This window comes from Kogia breviceps, chromosome 12, assembly GCF_026419965.1.
Source record: "Kogia breviceps isolate mKogBre1 chromosome 12, mKogBre1 haplotype 1, whole genome shotgun sequence".
Classification (NCBI taxonomy): Eukaryota; Metazoa; Chordata; class Mammalia; order Artiodactyla; family Physeteridae; genus Kogia; species Kogia breviceps.
Window position 1 is genome coordinate 37,702,521 of NC_081321.1, and position 13,845 is coordinate 37,716,365.

Genomic DNA, 13,845 nt, shown 5'->3' on the forward strand with positions numbered 1-13,845 from the left:
CATATATATGTGTTAGCATACGGTATTTGTTTTTCTCTTTCTGACTTACTTCACTCTGTATGACAGACTCTAGGTCCATCCACCTCACTACAAATAACTCAATTTCATTTCTTTTTATGGCTGAGTAATATTCCATTGTATATAGGTGCCACATCTTCTTTACGCATCCATCTCTCGATGGACACTTAGGTTGCTTCCATGTCCTGGCTATTGTAAATAGAGCTTCAATGAACATTGCCGTACATGACTCTTTTTGAATTATGGTTTTCTCAGGGTATATGCCCAGTAGTGGGATTCCTCAGTTGTATGGCAGTTCTATTTTTAGTTTTCTAAGGAACCTCCATACTGTTCTCCATAGTGGCTGTGTCAATTTACATTCCCAACCACAGTGCAAGAGGGTTCCCTTTTCTCCGCACCCTCTACAGCATTTATTGTTTGTAGATTTTTTAATGATGGCCATTCTGATGGGTGAGAGATGATATCGCATTGTAGTTTTCATTTGCATTTCTCTAATGATTAATGATGTTGAGCATTCTTTCATGTGTTTGTTGGCAATCTGTATATCTTCTTTGGAGAAATGTCTATTTAGGTCTTCTGCCCATTTTTGGATTGGGTTGTTTGTTTTTTGGATATTGAGGTGCATGACCTGCTTGTAAATTTTGGAGACTAATCCTTTGTCAGTAGCTTCATTTGAAAATATTTTCTCCCATTCTAAGGGTTGTCTTTTGGTGTTGTTTATGGTTTCTTTGGCTGTGCAAAAGCTTTTAAGTTTCATTAGGTCCCATTTGTTTATTTTTGTTTTTATTTCCATTTCTGTAGGAGGTGGGTTAAAATGGATCTTGCTGTGATTTATGTCACAGAGTGTTCTGCCTAGTTTTTCCTCTAAGAGTTTGATAGTGTCTGGCCTTACATTTAGGTCTTTAATCCATTTGGAATCTATTTTTGTGTATGGTGTTAAGGAGTGTTCTAATTTCATTCTTTTACATGTAGCTGTCCAGTTTTCCCAGCGTCACTTATTGAAGAGGCTGTCTTTTCTCCATTGTATATTATTGACTCCTTTATCAAAGAGAAGGTGACCATATGTGCGTGGGCTTATGTCTGAGCTTTCTAGCCTGTTCCATTGACCTATATTTCTGTTTTTGTGCCAGTACCATATTGTCTTGATTACTGTAGCTTTGTAATATAGTCTGAAGTCAGGGAGCCTGATTCCTCCAGCTCCGTTTTTCTTTCTCAAGATTGCTTTGGCTATTCGGGATCTTTTGTGTTTCCATACAAATTGTGAAATTTTTTGTTGTAGTTCTGTGAAAAACGCCAGTGGTAGTTTGATAGGAACTGCATTGAATCTGTAGATTGCTTTGGGTAGTATAGTCATTTTCACAATATTGATTCTTCCAATCCAAGAACATGGTATAACTCTCCATAGATTTGTATCATCTTTAATTTCTTTCATCAGTGTCTTATTGTTTTCTGCATACAGGTCTTTTGTCTCCTTAAATAGGTTTATTCCTAGGTATTTTATTCTTTTTGTTGCAATGGTAAATGAGAGTGTTTTCTTACTTTCACTTTCAGATTTTTCATCATTAGTGTATAGGAATGCAAGAGATTTCTGTGCATTAAGTTTGTATCCTATTACTTTACTAAATTCGTTGATTAGCTCTAGTAGTTTTCTGGTGGCATCTTTAGGATTCTCTATGTATAGTATCATGTCATCTGTGAACAGTGACAGTTTTACTTCTTCTTTTCCAATTTGTATTCCTTTTATTTCTTTTTCTTCTCTGATTGTCATGGCTAGGACTTCCAAAACTATGTTGAGTAATAGTGGTGAGTGTGGACATCCTTGTCTTGTTCCTGATCTTAGAGGAAATGCTTTCAGTTTTTCACCATTGAGAATGATGTTTGCTGTGGGTTTGTCATATATGGCCTTTATTATGTTGAGGCAGTTTCCCTCTATGCCTACTTTCTGGAGAGTTTTTATCATAAACGGGTGTTGAATTTTGTCAGAAGCTTTTTCTGCAACTTTTGAGATGATCATATGGTTTTTCTTCTTCAGTTTGTTAATATGGTTTATCACATTGATTGATTTGCATATAATGAAGAATCCTTGCATCCCTGGGAAAACACTTGATCATGGTGTATGATCCTTTTAATGTGTTGTTGGATTCTGTTTGCTAATATTTTGTTGAGGATTTTTGCATCTATATTCATCAGTGATATTGGTCTGTAATTTTCTTTTTTTTGTAGTATCTTTGTCTGGTTTTGGTATCAGGGTGATGGTGGCCTCATAGAATGAGTTTGGGAGTGTTCCTTCCTCTGCAATTTTTTGGAAGAGTTTGAGAAACATGGGTGTTAGCTCTTCTCTAAATGTTTGATCGAATTCATGTGTGAAGCCATCTGGTCCTGTACTTTTGTTTGTAGGAAGATTTTTAATCACAGTTTCAATTTCAGTGTTTGTATTTGGTCGGTTCATATTTTCTATTTCTTCCTGGTTCAGTCTCGGAAGGTTCTACCTTTCTAAGAATTTGTCCATTTCTTCCAGGCTGTCCATTTTATTGGCATAGAGTTGCTTATAGTAGTAGTCTCTTAGGATGCTTTGTATTTTGGCAGTGTCTGTTGTAACCTCTCCTTTTTCATTTCTAATTTTGTTGACTTGAGTCCTCTCCCTCTTTTTTTTGATGAGTCTGGCTAATGGTTTATCAATTTTGTTTATCTTCTCAAAGAACCAGCTTTCAGTTTTATTGATCTTTGCTATTGTTTTCTTTGTTTCTATTTCACTTATTTCTGCTCTGATCTTTATGATTTCTTTCATTCTGCTAACTTTCGGTTTTGTTTGTTCTTCTTTCTCAAGTTCCTTTAGGTGTAAGGTTAGATTGTTTATTTGAGATTTTTCTTGTTTCTTGAGGTAGGATTGTATTGCTATAAACTTCCCTCTTGGAACTGCTTTTGCTGCATCCCATAGGTTTTGGATCGTCACATTTTCATTGTCATTTGTCTCTAGGTATTTTTTGATTTCCTCTTTGATTTCTTCAGTGATTTCTTAGTTATTTAATAATGTATTGTTTAGTCTCCATGTGTTTGTGTTTTTTACTTTTTTTGCCTGTAATTGATTTTTAATCTCATAGTATTGTGGTCAGAAAAGATGCTTGATATGATTTCAATTTTCTTAAATTTACTGAGGCTTGATTTGTGACCCAAGATGTGATCTCTCCTGGAGAATGATCCACGCGCACTTGAGAAGAAAGTGTAATCTGCTGTTTTTGTATGGAATGTCCTGTAAGTATCAGTTAAATCTATCTGGTCTATTGTGTCATTTAAAGCTTGTGTTTCCTTATTAATTTTCTGTTTGGATGATCTGTCCATTGGTGTAAGCAAGGGGTTAAAGTTCCCCAGTATTATTGTGTTACTGTTGATTTCCTCTTTTATAGCTGTTAGCAGTTGCGCTATGTATTGAGGTGCTCTGATGTTTGGTGTATATATATTTATAATTGTTATATCTTCTCCTTGGATTGATCCCTTGATCATTATGTAGTGTCCTTCCTTGTCTCTTGTAACATTCTTTATTTTAAAGTCTATTTTACATGATATGAGTATTACTACTCCAGCTTTCTTTTTATTTCCATTTGCATGGAATATCTTTTTCCATCTCCTCACTTTCATTCTCTATGTGTCTGTAGATCTGAAGTGGGTCTCTTGTAGGCAGCATATATGTGGGTCCTGGTTTTGTTTCCATTCAGGAAGCTTGTGTCCTTTGGTTGGAGCATTTAATCCATTTAATCCATATCTTATTCCTTCATCTGGTACATAGCCCTCTGCCTTTTCATCTTGTCTATCTTTCTGTGAATGTGGTTTTTGTTCCACAGGCTGCAGGATTGTAGTACTTCTTGCTTCTGCTGTCTGCCCTCTCCAAGACAACTTTTCTAACAATTTAATAACTTGAAGTTACTGTGTGATATGGTTGTTCCTGTGGCTTCAGTTCATTTCTCACTTCACCAGTCTCTTTAGCATTTCAGGATTTTTTAAAAAAACCCATTGAAAACAAAATGCTTCCACAACAATTTTGTTTTTACAGTCAGTGAGTATCAAAGTTGAGGCATTAGTCACAGAAATCATTATAACCCAATCTTCTGGACATCCTCACTTTCTTTCTGCTGCCTTCATTTGTTTCATCTCAGTTGGCTGTTGTTTGAAATTTAAAATGTCATCATTTTTTCTGGGATAATTTGGACTACTATCAATTTTTTCTCAGATGCTTTTAAATTTAAATTTTAATTTAAATACAACCTCCTTAGTGACATATATACACTATTATGTATATAATGGATAACTAATAAGAACCTGCTCTATAAAAAACTTAATTAAATAAAATTCAAAATGTCAATAAATAAATAAATACAACCTCATCTGTTTCTTCCTAAAAATCACCAGTAAAAACTTCAGCCCTTTATCTTAAGCCTTTACAATTTTAATCTAATTTGACTTAATGTAATATGATCAAGTTTTAATTGCTGCAGTTCAAAATTAAGGTTGACATACCATTTGAAGAATCGGCAAAGAATAGTAAGCACTGAAAAATAGACAATTGATATTCAAATCATTAAAAGAGACAACCTTTTAATTATTAGTAAAATTTTAAAGTTAGATAAATTGGTCATTAGGAAACTGAAATACAGTGAATTGATCTCAAGCCAATTTAGTGTAAAATGTCTCAGATACTCCATTCTGTTCTTAATCCACATTCAGCTCTTTCACTTGTTCTTCTGGTAGCAATTAAATGGTATGTATGTGGTAGGCTGAATAGTGAAACATAATTCCAAATGTGTTCAAGTCCTATTCTCCAGAACCTCTGAATGTTTCCTTACATGGCTAAAGAACTTTACAGAGAGAATTTAATTAAGGACCTTGAGACGGGAAGATTATCCCAGATTAGTGGATGGGCAATGTCATCACAAAGATCTTTATAAGAGGAAGACAAGAGAGTTGGAGTCAATGGAGAAGCTCATCTGTAATGAGCACAGATTGGATGAGCATCTCCTTGAAGATGGAGAAAGGAGCCACAAGGTAAGGAATAAAGGCAGCTACTAAAAACTAGAAAAGGCTAGGAAATAGATTCTCCCCTCAGAGCCTCTAGAAGGAACCAGTCCTGTTGAGACCTTGACTTTATCCCAGTGAAACCATCTTAGGACTTCTGACCTCCAGAATTGTAAGAGAGTAAGTGTTGTTTTAAGCCACTAAATTTGTTGTATTTGTTACAGCAGCAATAGGAAACTAATACAGGGTATTACTGACTCCCGCCTCACAGGGTCCTTTGTCCCGTTGATGTCCAGATTTTTACAGGCAGCCTGTGGACCACCCAGGATGATGTTCATCTTCTCAAGGGAGAAGACCAGAAAAACCTGCCTGGACTTTTGTGAGACCATTCCCCTTCTCCCCGCTCCCAGTCTTTTTCCCAGCTCCTGTATATCCACTTGGAACCCATGAGACAGACACTTGTACAGAGCCTCTTAGGTTGTGTTAATGTTGTCCTAGGAAGTCACCAAAATATACTACAAAATTGTCTCAATTAAGAGCCACTGTACACTAGCCTCTCCATCCTATTTTCCATCTCCAGCCGTGCCTAGCTACATTTTCCCATAAATCTCATCAGCCAGAATGTGCACCAGATAATGGTGCTAAATGATTCAGATAGAATATGGTTAGCATTACAAAAAGCACCCAGTTTGCACACACATCCTTGCAAAATTTAGCTCTATAGATTTCCCCTCTTTTCCTATAAAAGTTCCTGCTATCTTCCCTGCAATCGCATGAGGCAAGCACACTTCGTCTAGCCCCAGAAGATCTGTGAGATTAACTGACATCCCCAAAGCCTCACTGACAGAGACAGGCCAAGGGTTCAAACTCACTCGGGTCTCGTAACTAGCTTCAACTTTGCACCTGTAACTCTGAGCATGGGAGCACACCGGTGGAATAGGCAATTTCAGCGGCACTGCTACCAGAAGCAATACAACCCCACCTGCTGGTTCTAGTCTGAAAAGCCCTGGTAAGAACTTGATCCCTTCTTAAATTGCAAATGACCTGGAGAGAAGCATTCCAGAGCACCTGCCTCACTCCAGGCCCAAGGTCCCCAGCCTTACTTCAGGACTCAGGTGAACTCCTGCATCTGATCCTCCCAGGCTCCTGGGCAAGTCTGGGATTCCCAAAACGGCAGCGGTCCTCCCAGCAGGTTCTTTGTCTGGGAATTGGTCCCTGTGCGCTGAGCATGACTTGTTTGGGGATTCCTTCAAGTTAGAATGTGAGAGGAGAAATTGTGTCTGAATCCTGCCCTGCAGATGAGATGCTGGAGAATGGAAAAACCTGGGTATCACTGGCATTTCCAACTTGCAAAGAAGCTATGATTTCTTAATTACAAGATCCCTGGGTCCTGCTTTCCCAAAGGGCTAAGAAGAGAGAGTTCCTGATACTAACCAAGCGATCTGTGAGGTCATTAGCATTTTCTGTCTACTGTGTCAGATGACAACACAGAGACCCGGAAGGAGCCATCTGCTTCGGAATGTGTGTCTCTGCTGCAGCAGGTGTGTACCAGACCTCCCCAGGGTCCCCTGAAGAGAGGAGTTACTTACAAAGACAGCAGAGGGGAAAAGAGAAGGAAAAGCCCCTTCCCCAGCATTGCATCCAGCAAAGTGGAGACCAAGCAAAGAAAATCCCACCAAAGAAAGAGTGATTACAACAAGAAATTGGAGGAAATTGCCAGCATTCCTAAAGAAGGACTCTAAATTTTTTAATGTTTCTTTTGCTAATTGTGGCAAAATACATATAACAAAATTTACCATTTTAACCATCTTTAAGTGTACAGTTCAGTGGCATTAAGTGCATTCACATTGTTGTGCAACCATCACCACCATCCATCGCCAGAGGTTTTTCAGCTTCTCAAACTGAAACTCTGTGCCCATTAAACAATAATTCCCCTCCCCCCACCCAGCTCCTCGCAACCACCATTCTACTTTCTGTCTGAAAGAATTGAACTCTTCTAGGCACCTCATGTAAGTGGAATCTTATAGTATTTGTCCTTTTGTGTCTGACTTATTTCACTTAGCATAGTGTTTTCAAGGTTCATTCATGTTGTAGCATATGTCAGAATTTCCTTCCTTTTTAAGGCTGAATAATATTCCATTGTATGTATATGTCATATTTGGCTTATCCATTCATCCATCAGTGGACATTTGGGTATTGTGAACAATGCTGCTCGGAGCACAGCTATATAACTATAAGACTTTTACATGTGAATCTCCAACTATTAGAAAATATAATAGTTTGGAAAAGTGGAATTTGGAAAAGAATATCAAAATTTGGAAAAGAAATCTTATATATGTGATGACTGTGGAAAATCATGCCAGAAAAATCCCACCATAAAATGCCACAAATTCTTAGGATCTGGTTCTCTAATAAAGCTAGTCTGATGAACAAGCCAGGGGTCTCCTGGCAATCACATATCTGTGTTTTAGCAGGTGCTGTCAACATCGCTAAAACAGTCAGCCCCTGACTAGGTTGGAATGCGAGGAGCGTCTGAATATGGAGTTAAAACTCCTAGTCCCGCCATGGATAAGAGGTCTGGCTTAACTCCCCTCTGAGCCTCAGTGGCCTCATCTGTTCAATGGGCATAACAATGTCCACTCACAGAGTTGTCACGAGAACCAGGAGAGACGGTGTACACATTGCTGTAGCTCAGACCCTGGCACATAAGACAGGTACTTCATAAACAGCAATGAGCCAGGTAAATGTAGCTGAATAATATATTTACAACAGTAAGATCCGCAACACCAGTAAAATACAAGGCATTACTAACATCGTCCTCAAGTAGAAACATTAGTCACTGCGACAGAGCAAATGGGAGACATAATTTAGGGCACATTAGATCAGTCATTCTATGGGGCAGCACTTGGTTCGCATCAGTGGGTAAAACCTATCCTCTTTCAACCTATCGAGTCCCAGAGGTTAGAAACATGTGTGTGTGATTCCTGAAAGAAAGGCAGCTATATTGTCCCTGTCTTATCTTTCAGGAATCAACTTGCTTAGGCCCTCTTCAACTTGTCAACCAGTTATTCTGCTGGCATAATATGCAGTTTCTTTCTTTTAACGTGACCTTATTTCGCAGTACTGTCCTGAGGAAATGTGAACATCCTAGTTGTAGAAGAGAACGAGAAACAGCCAACCGCGTAGAGACGGGAAAGAGCTGAGGGACTCAAGTCAGGGCAAAACACGAAGAGATTGAAAAAGAAGCGAGGAAGGGGTGAGGAAGGGAGCCGACCAATAATCTGGAAGCCAGCCAAGATGCGGGGTCCCAGGGAGCCTGTCAATCCACACACTGTACCATTTCATGTGCATTTCTGTTTCTTCTTAAGGCAATGATGCGTACTTCATTTCATCCTTTATTTGCTTTATGGTTTAACTAAGAGAAGAGGAGGAATCTAGGCATGAAGGAAGAGTTATTTTTTTCCCCAAGTGCTGCATCTGTTACAGGTTGGATATAAGTGAATTAATTGCCAAAATATCTGAGGGGGAAGGTACATGTTTGTCCTCTGGTTTAGTCACCAAGGAATTGCCAGGGCCTCATTCCAGCATCCTAGCCCTGGTTGAAAAACAAGTACTCACCAGCCAGGGTGCCAACACTTGAACAATGAAGAGGGAGTTTAATCTGAAATGATTCTTTTTCTACTCGCAAATACCACTGCTCACACAATGGAGGAGTCTACTTCTGACTCCTTAAGTTACACACACACACACACACACACACACACACACACACACACAGGCACAGAAAACGTTTGCCCTACCACAGCTGAATTGTTAGTTATTGGAATAAATATAGAGATAAGCAATTTAGTCCTTTTGGTGAGGAGGAAATTTGTCCAATAAGTATACTTTGTTAAACCATTTGGTTTACACTATAGTGAAACTCTCTTGGAACACAGAAACGAATTTCCTGTTTTCAAGAAAATTCCAGGGACAACTCATTCATATGAGTAACCAAAGTAAAAGTGTGATGGGCCAAAAAGTATCAGGATGTGTACTAGTACCAGTGCCTACTGGTATGTTACTAAGTCTTTCTTTCTAACAACCAGTCCTGCTGCCCTCCTCCCTCCTCTCCACCTCCCCCCTTTCCCAGGGAAATGTCCTCTTCCCCAATTATTTGGGTTTTTGTGATACCAAACAAGGGGAGGGGTGGGAAGGAGGGGCACTGAAGAGGCAGGAGAAAAGGGGAAGATCGGGGCCCAGAGCTGCACGCGTGCACAGCACAAGGCAAGCGCAGGTGGCAGAGGAGGTGGATGGGGAAGGAAAGAAAGGGGACTTTATCCGAGCTGCCAGGTGGCCGTTCACTTCATCCTCAGTATCTCACCCTGTCCCCCGCACAGAGCTAAATCATCCACACACTGAAGATGCCGAAATCTGTAACTCAAGCTCTGACTGCTTCCCAGAGCTCCAGACCCACTTGGGTTCTGTTTAAGAAACATCTCATGACTTTTCCAAAACAAACCGTTGATTCGCGCTCCCCCAATGCTTGTTTCTCCCCATTTTTCTCCAACTCAGGAAATAGCAGCAACACAGTTTGCAAGCAAAGACCTAAAGGGTCAGCCTTGATTCCGCTGTCTTCCTCTCCACACCTGCAACCACTCCTTCAAGAAGTCCTGTCGGTGTGAGAGAGCGGCAGGGACATATACACACTACCAAATGTAAATTAGATAGCTAGTGGGAAGCTGCCGCATAGCACAGGGAGTTCACCTCTGTGCTGTGTGACCACCTAGAGGGGTGGGATGGGGAGGGTGGGAGGGAGGGAGACGCAAGAGGGAAGAGATATGGGAACATATGTATATGTATAACTGATTCATTTTGTTGTAAAGGAGAAACTAACACACTACTGTTAAAACAGTTATACTCAAATAAAGATGTTAAAAAAATTAAAAAATTAAAAATAAATAAATAGGAAAAAAAAAAAAAAGAAGTCCTATTGGGTGTACCTCCAATATAATAAAAATGGCACATGGCGGGTCGGGCCGGGTGGGAAATCTACTTCAGGAGGAGCAGAACGCAGAACTTCACGTAGACGCAAATATGGGAGTTCTCCTTCTAGACTTTCCTTCTGCCCTGGTGACCACTGGCCGCCTGGCCTCCTGATCTACCAGCCTTCAGAACAGAATGATACCCCTCCTTCCTCTCCACCTCGTGCTGTCAGGTCCACATTTTTATCTTCACAAATACGTTGTTGAGCAAAAGAATCCAAACACCGAAGTGTACATACTATATGCTTCCTTTCATGTAAAGTTCAAAACCAGACAAAACTGCTACCATCATGCTGGTGATGGGGGTTCATGGCCAGGCAGTGACTGGAAGAGATTTCCAGGGGGTTTCTGTTGAGCTGCTCGTTTTGTTTCTTGATCTGAACACAACGCCCTCACTTCATGAAAATTCATCAAGCTGTATGCTTAGCATTGGTGCTCATTTCTCAAGGCATGCTGTAATTCAATAAAAAGTTTAAATAGGGCTTCCCTGGTGGCGCAGTGGTTGAGAATCCGCCTGCCGATGCAGGGGACACGGGTTCGTGCCCCGGTCTGGGAAGATCCCACATGCCGTGGAGCGGCTGGGCCCGTGAACCATGGCCGCTGAGCCTGCGCGTCCGGAGCCTGTGCTCTGCAACGGGAGAGGCCACAACAGCGAGAGGCCCGCCTACCGCAGAAAAAAAAAAAAAAAAAAAAAAAGTTTAAATAGAAGTGTTATTTAGACATTTGGAAAAGACTAAGCAATTACTTCTGGACTGGGGATGTTTGTAAATCATTAGAAACATCAAAGTGTCTGTATGTTGAAAATATGTGATTTAATCCTTGGTGCCCAACAAGATTCAAAATGCATCCTCTTTCAACAATGAATGAATTTTTCCTCCCATAGTACAAAATCACTCACTTTTTTAATTCAACAAAAACAAAAATAGGAATCAATCACTGCTACACTTCGGAGAATTATAAGAACATCTGAAATATGAGGAATGTTACCAAAAATTGGATAGAGACTGTCTGGGGTAGATGTCACAACTCGTGTAAGAGAAGCCAGCCCTCAGCTAAGCCTATCAAAATTATCCTGAGACTTCCACTGAATCAGACGTTCTTCTTTCCTAAAAAACCCGAGCAGAGCCACTGCGTCTCCCCATATGTCCTCTTCTGATTGTCTGAAATGCGAAGCGTAGAACCAGAGAGATACCCTTATAGCCAGGGACAGCTCCTACTGATGTCCCCAGGCTGGTCTGTGAAAGGCTAGCTGGGCTGCCAAGGACAAAACGAGACCGGGCTTTCTGCTTCCAATGCCAGCAGGTACTCCAAACAGCTGCCTTCGTGGTGGAATTTGCAAAGAGCAGGACGTTCTCCACATAAGTAGCCCCCCACCAGCCTGCTTAGGTGCTGAGATCCCAGCATTAGTACTACTCCCTGTTTGTCAGGCCCGGCCATGACCCTTGTCTCTGCAGCACCCCTCGACCCCCCCAAGCCGGCACCTTTAGACCTCCTCCTCCTGGCTCAGATGGGCCCCGCCACCAGTTCTCAAGACTCACTGCAACCTGAGGCCATGCTGAGTTACCCAGCTTGTAACCCAAATAATCCTTAGAGCATCAGCAAAGCTTAGAAAAAAATGGGGAGAGAGTTTTATGTGTGATTTATTCACTCAGTAAATATTTATGGAGGATTACTTGCCAGGCACTGTTCTAGGCATGGGAAACATAGCAGTGAATTTATAGCATTCGATTCGAATGATGTGACGCAGACAATAAACAAAATAAATAAACGCATTGCATAGTATTATTAGAAAGTGATGAAGTGTGATGAGAAGGAAGATAAGGAAAGTGGGATGGGGTGCTAGAATCTTTCATTAGAGTGATCAGAAGCAACCTTGCTGATATATTTTTCTTAAGCTCTGATATAGTCATCATGGGAAAAATGAGAATTTTGCCAGACCTTCGAACACTTATTCTAAGGCTTAGTATTGTTGCTCCTGTCTCAGCTTTCATCCCTCACCAGCAGTTTCCCCCTTCCTACTCCCCACTCCTTAATTTCACACTCTGTGCTCCAGCCTTTATGAAATACTTTGTCTCCCAAATATCCGGCTTTTTCTTCCAGGATTTTGAAACGGCCACTGCCTCTGCCTGAGCTTCTTTCTCTTTGAGCTGCCTAACTCCTGGTTCCTCAGGTCTCACCTGAGATATCACTTCTTTCTGGAGGCCTCCTCTTGCCTCACGGGTGCTCCCACAGAAGCCATCTTACCTCCGTTATAACATTTATCACGTGATGTACTTGCCTGTTTATGTGTCTGTCTTCCTCTCTGAACCAGAAGTTTCCTGAAGACCAAAGCAATGACCTCTTTGCCAGGTCTCCCCAGCATCCAGCATGGGGTCCAGTGTAGTAAATATTTAGTGACGAAATGCCACCAAGTGTCCAAATAAGGACATATTATGTCCATAAGAGGCAGAGTTGGGGAGGAAAGCCTGGAACAAGAATTCCACTTTATTAAGTCTTTATTAAGTGGAAAATGTTCTTTACACACACAGAGCTGTGAAGAATGGCAGCAACCTCAGCACGGAGGCTGTTTGGACCAGCTGTGGGATTATGTGGGCTCTAGTGTTGGCTCCACATTCGTGAACTGAGAAACCTTGTGCAACTAATTCGGCCTTTCTCCATCTGTCCGAAGAGCTGTTCATCTTGATGTATTATTGGTGAATCCGGTAAGTGAATGTACATTATGGACTTTTAACATTACAAGATGCTACATAAATAGAAGGAATTACTGTGTACTGCAATTGTTCTACTCTTCAGAATAAGCCTTTTCAATCTTAAAGTTACACACACACAATAATTTTATTACTTGGAAAACTTATAACAATAATTCCTTGGATTAGCATCATATTTGGACTTTTCAAAGTACTTTCATGTCCATTATCTCATTCGATCCTCATAAACGAGATGGGAAAAGCAGGAATTAGCATATCTACTTTATAATTAGCGAAACTGAGACCCAGAGATTATGTGATTTGCCCAAGAGAAGCTACTACAAGCTTCAGGGAAAGGGCTGGGTCTTCAGTTTCCTAACTGGGCTCTGCATTTGCCATATCAGACTTCTGAGGATTTCAACTCTGGAATGTTCCATTTCTCACAACCCCAAACAACACACACACACACACACACACACACACACACACACACACACACACACACACACAATCCCTAGGTAATTACCCTCAACTTCACAGAAAACTCCATCCAAGAAAATAGTTGCCTCCAGGAAGATTTAGAAAGAAACACTTAGCAGACTCCAGACTCCCGTGGGCCCCAAGCAGTTGGGCAAAGCATAACACTTATTTCTATATAAATCTAAACCTCTCATTTCATGAGCCAATGGGAAAAAAAAATCAACCAAAGTTCTGCATTGAGATAATAAAAATATCTTTTGTCATCCCATAAAGACAGATTGTAGATATGCTACATGTTAATTTACTGTCAATTTATTCATTTTTATATAATCTCCTCCAGTCAAGGTAGATTTCATTCCATTTTCATCTTGTGTACTTCCTTTCAGAGCTTGGTAATTTCTTTTCTATTTTTATTCATTCCACTTTTGCTTCCTGTCAATTTTTATATCAAAATCTGCTTCAGTTCCATTTGGCAAGGTGCAGTCATAAAAATATTCCTCATGCTTTAATGTTTAAATTTGCCGTTGCACTTTAAAACGGCTCTCTGTTTGTGCCAATTGCGCAATGTCAGCGCTTTGCCTGGCGCAGCTCCCGGGCTTGCAGAAGGCAGGGGCTCCATTTCTCTAACA

The 13,845-nt window shown here is 40.6% G+C and overlaps 1 protein-coding gene across 1 annotated transcript in view; it reads left to right on the forward strand.

Annotated features, from left to right (window-relative positions):
• The window catches only part of PCED1B (PC-esterase domain containing 1B), a 275,588-nt gene that overhangs the window by 228,444 nt on the left and 33,299 nt on the right, over nt 1-13,845 (forward strand). Inside the window, exon 5 of the transcript XR_010835797.1 lies at nt 12,578-12,751. The gene's annotated coding sequence lies outside the window, so the exon portion shown is untranslated. The remainder of the gene's footprint in view (nt 1-12,577; nt 12,752-13,845) is intronic.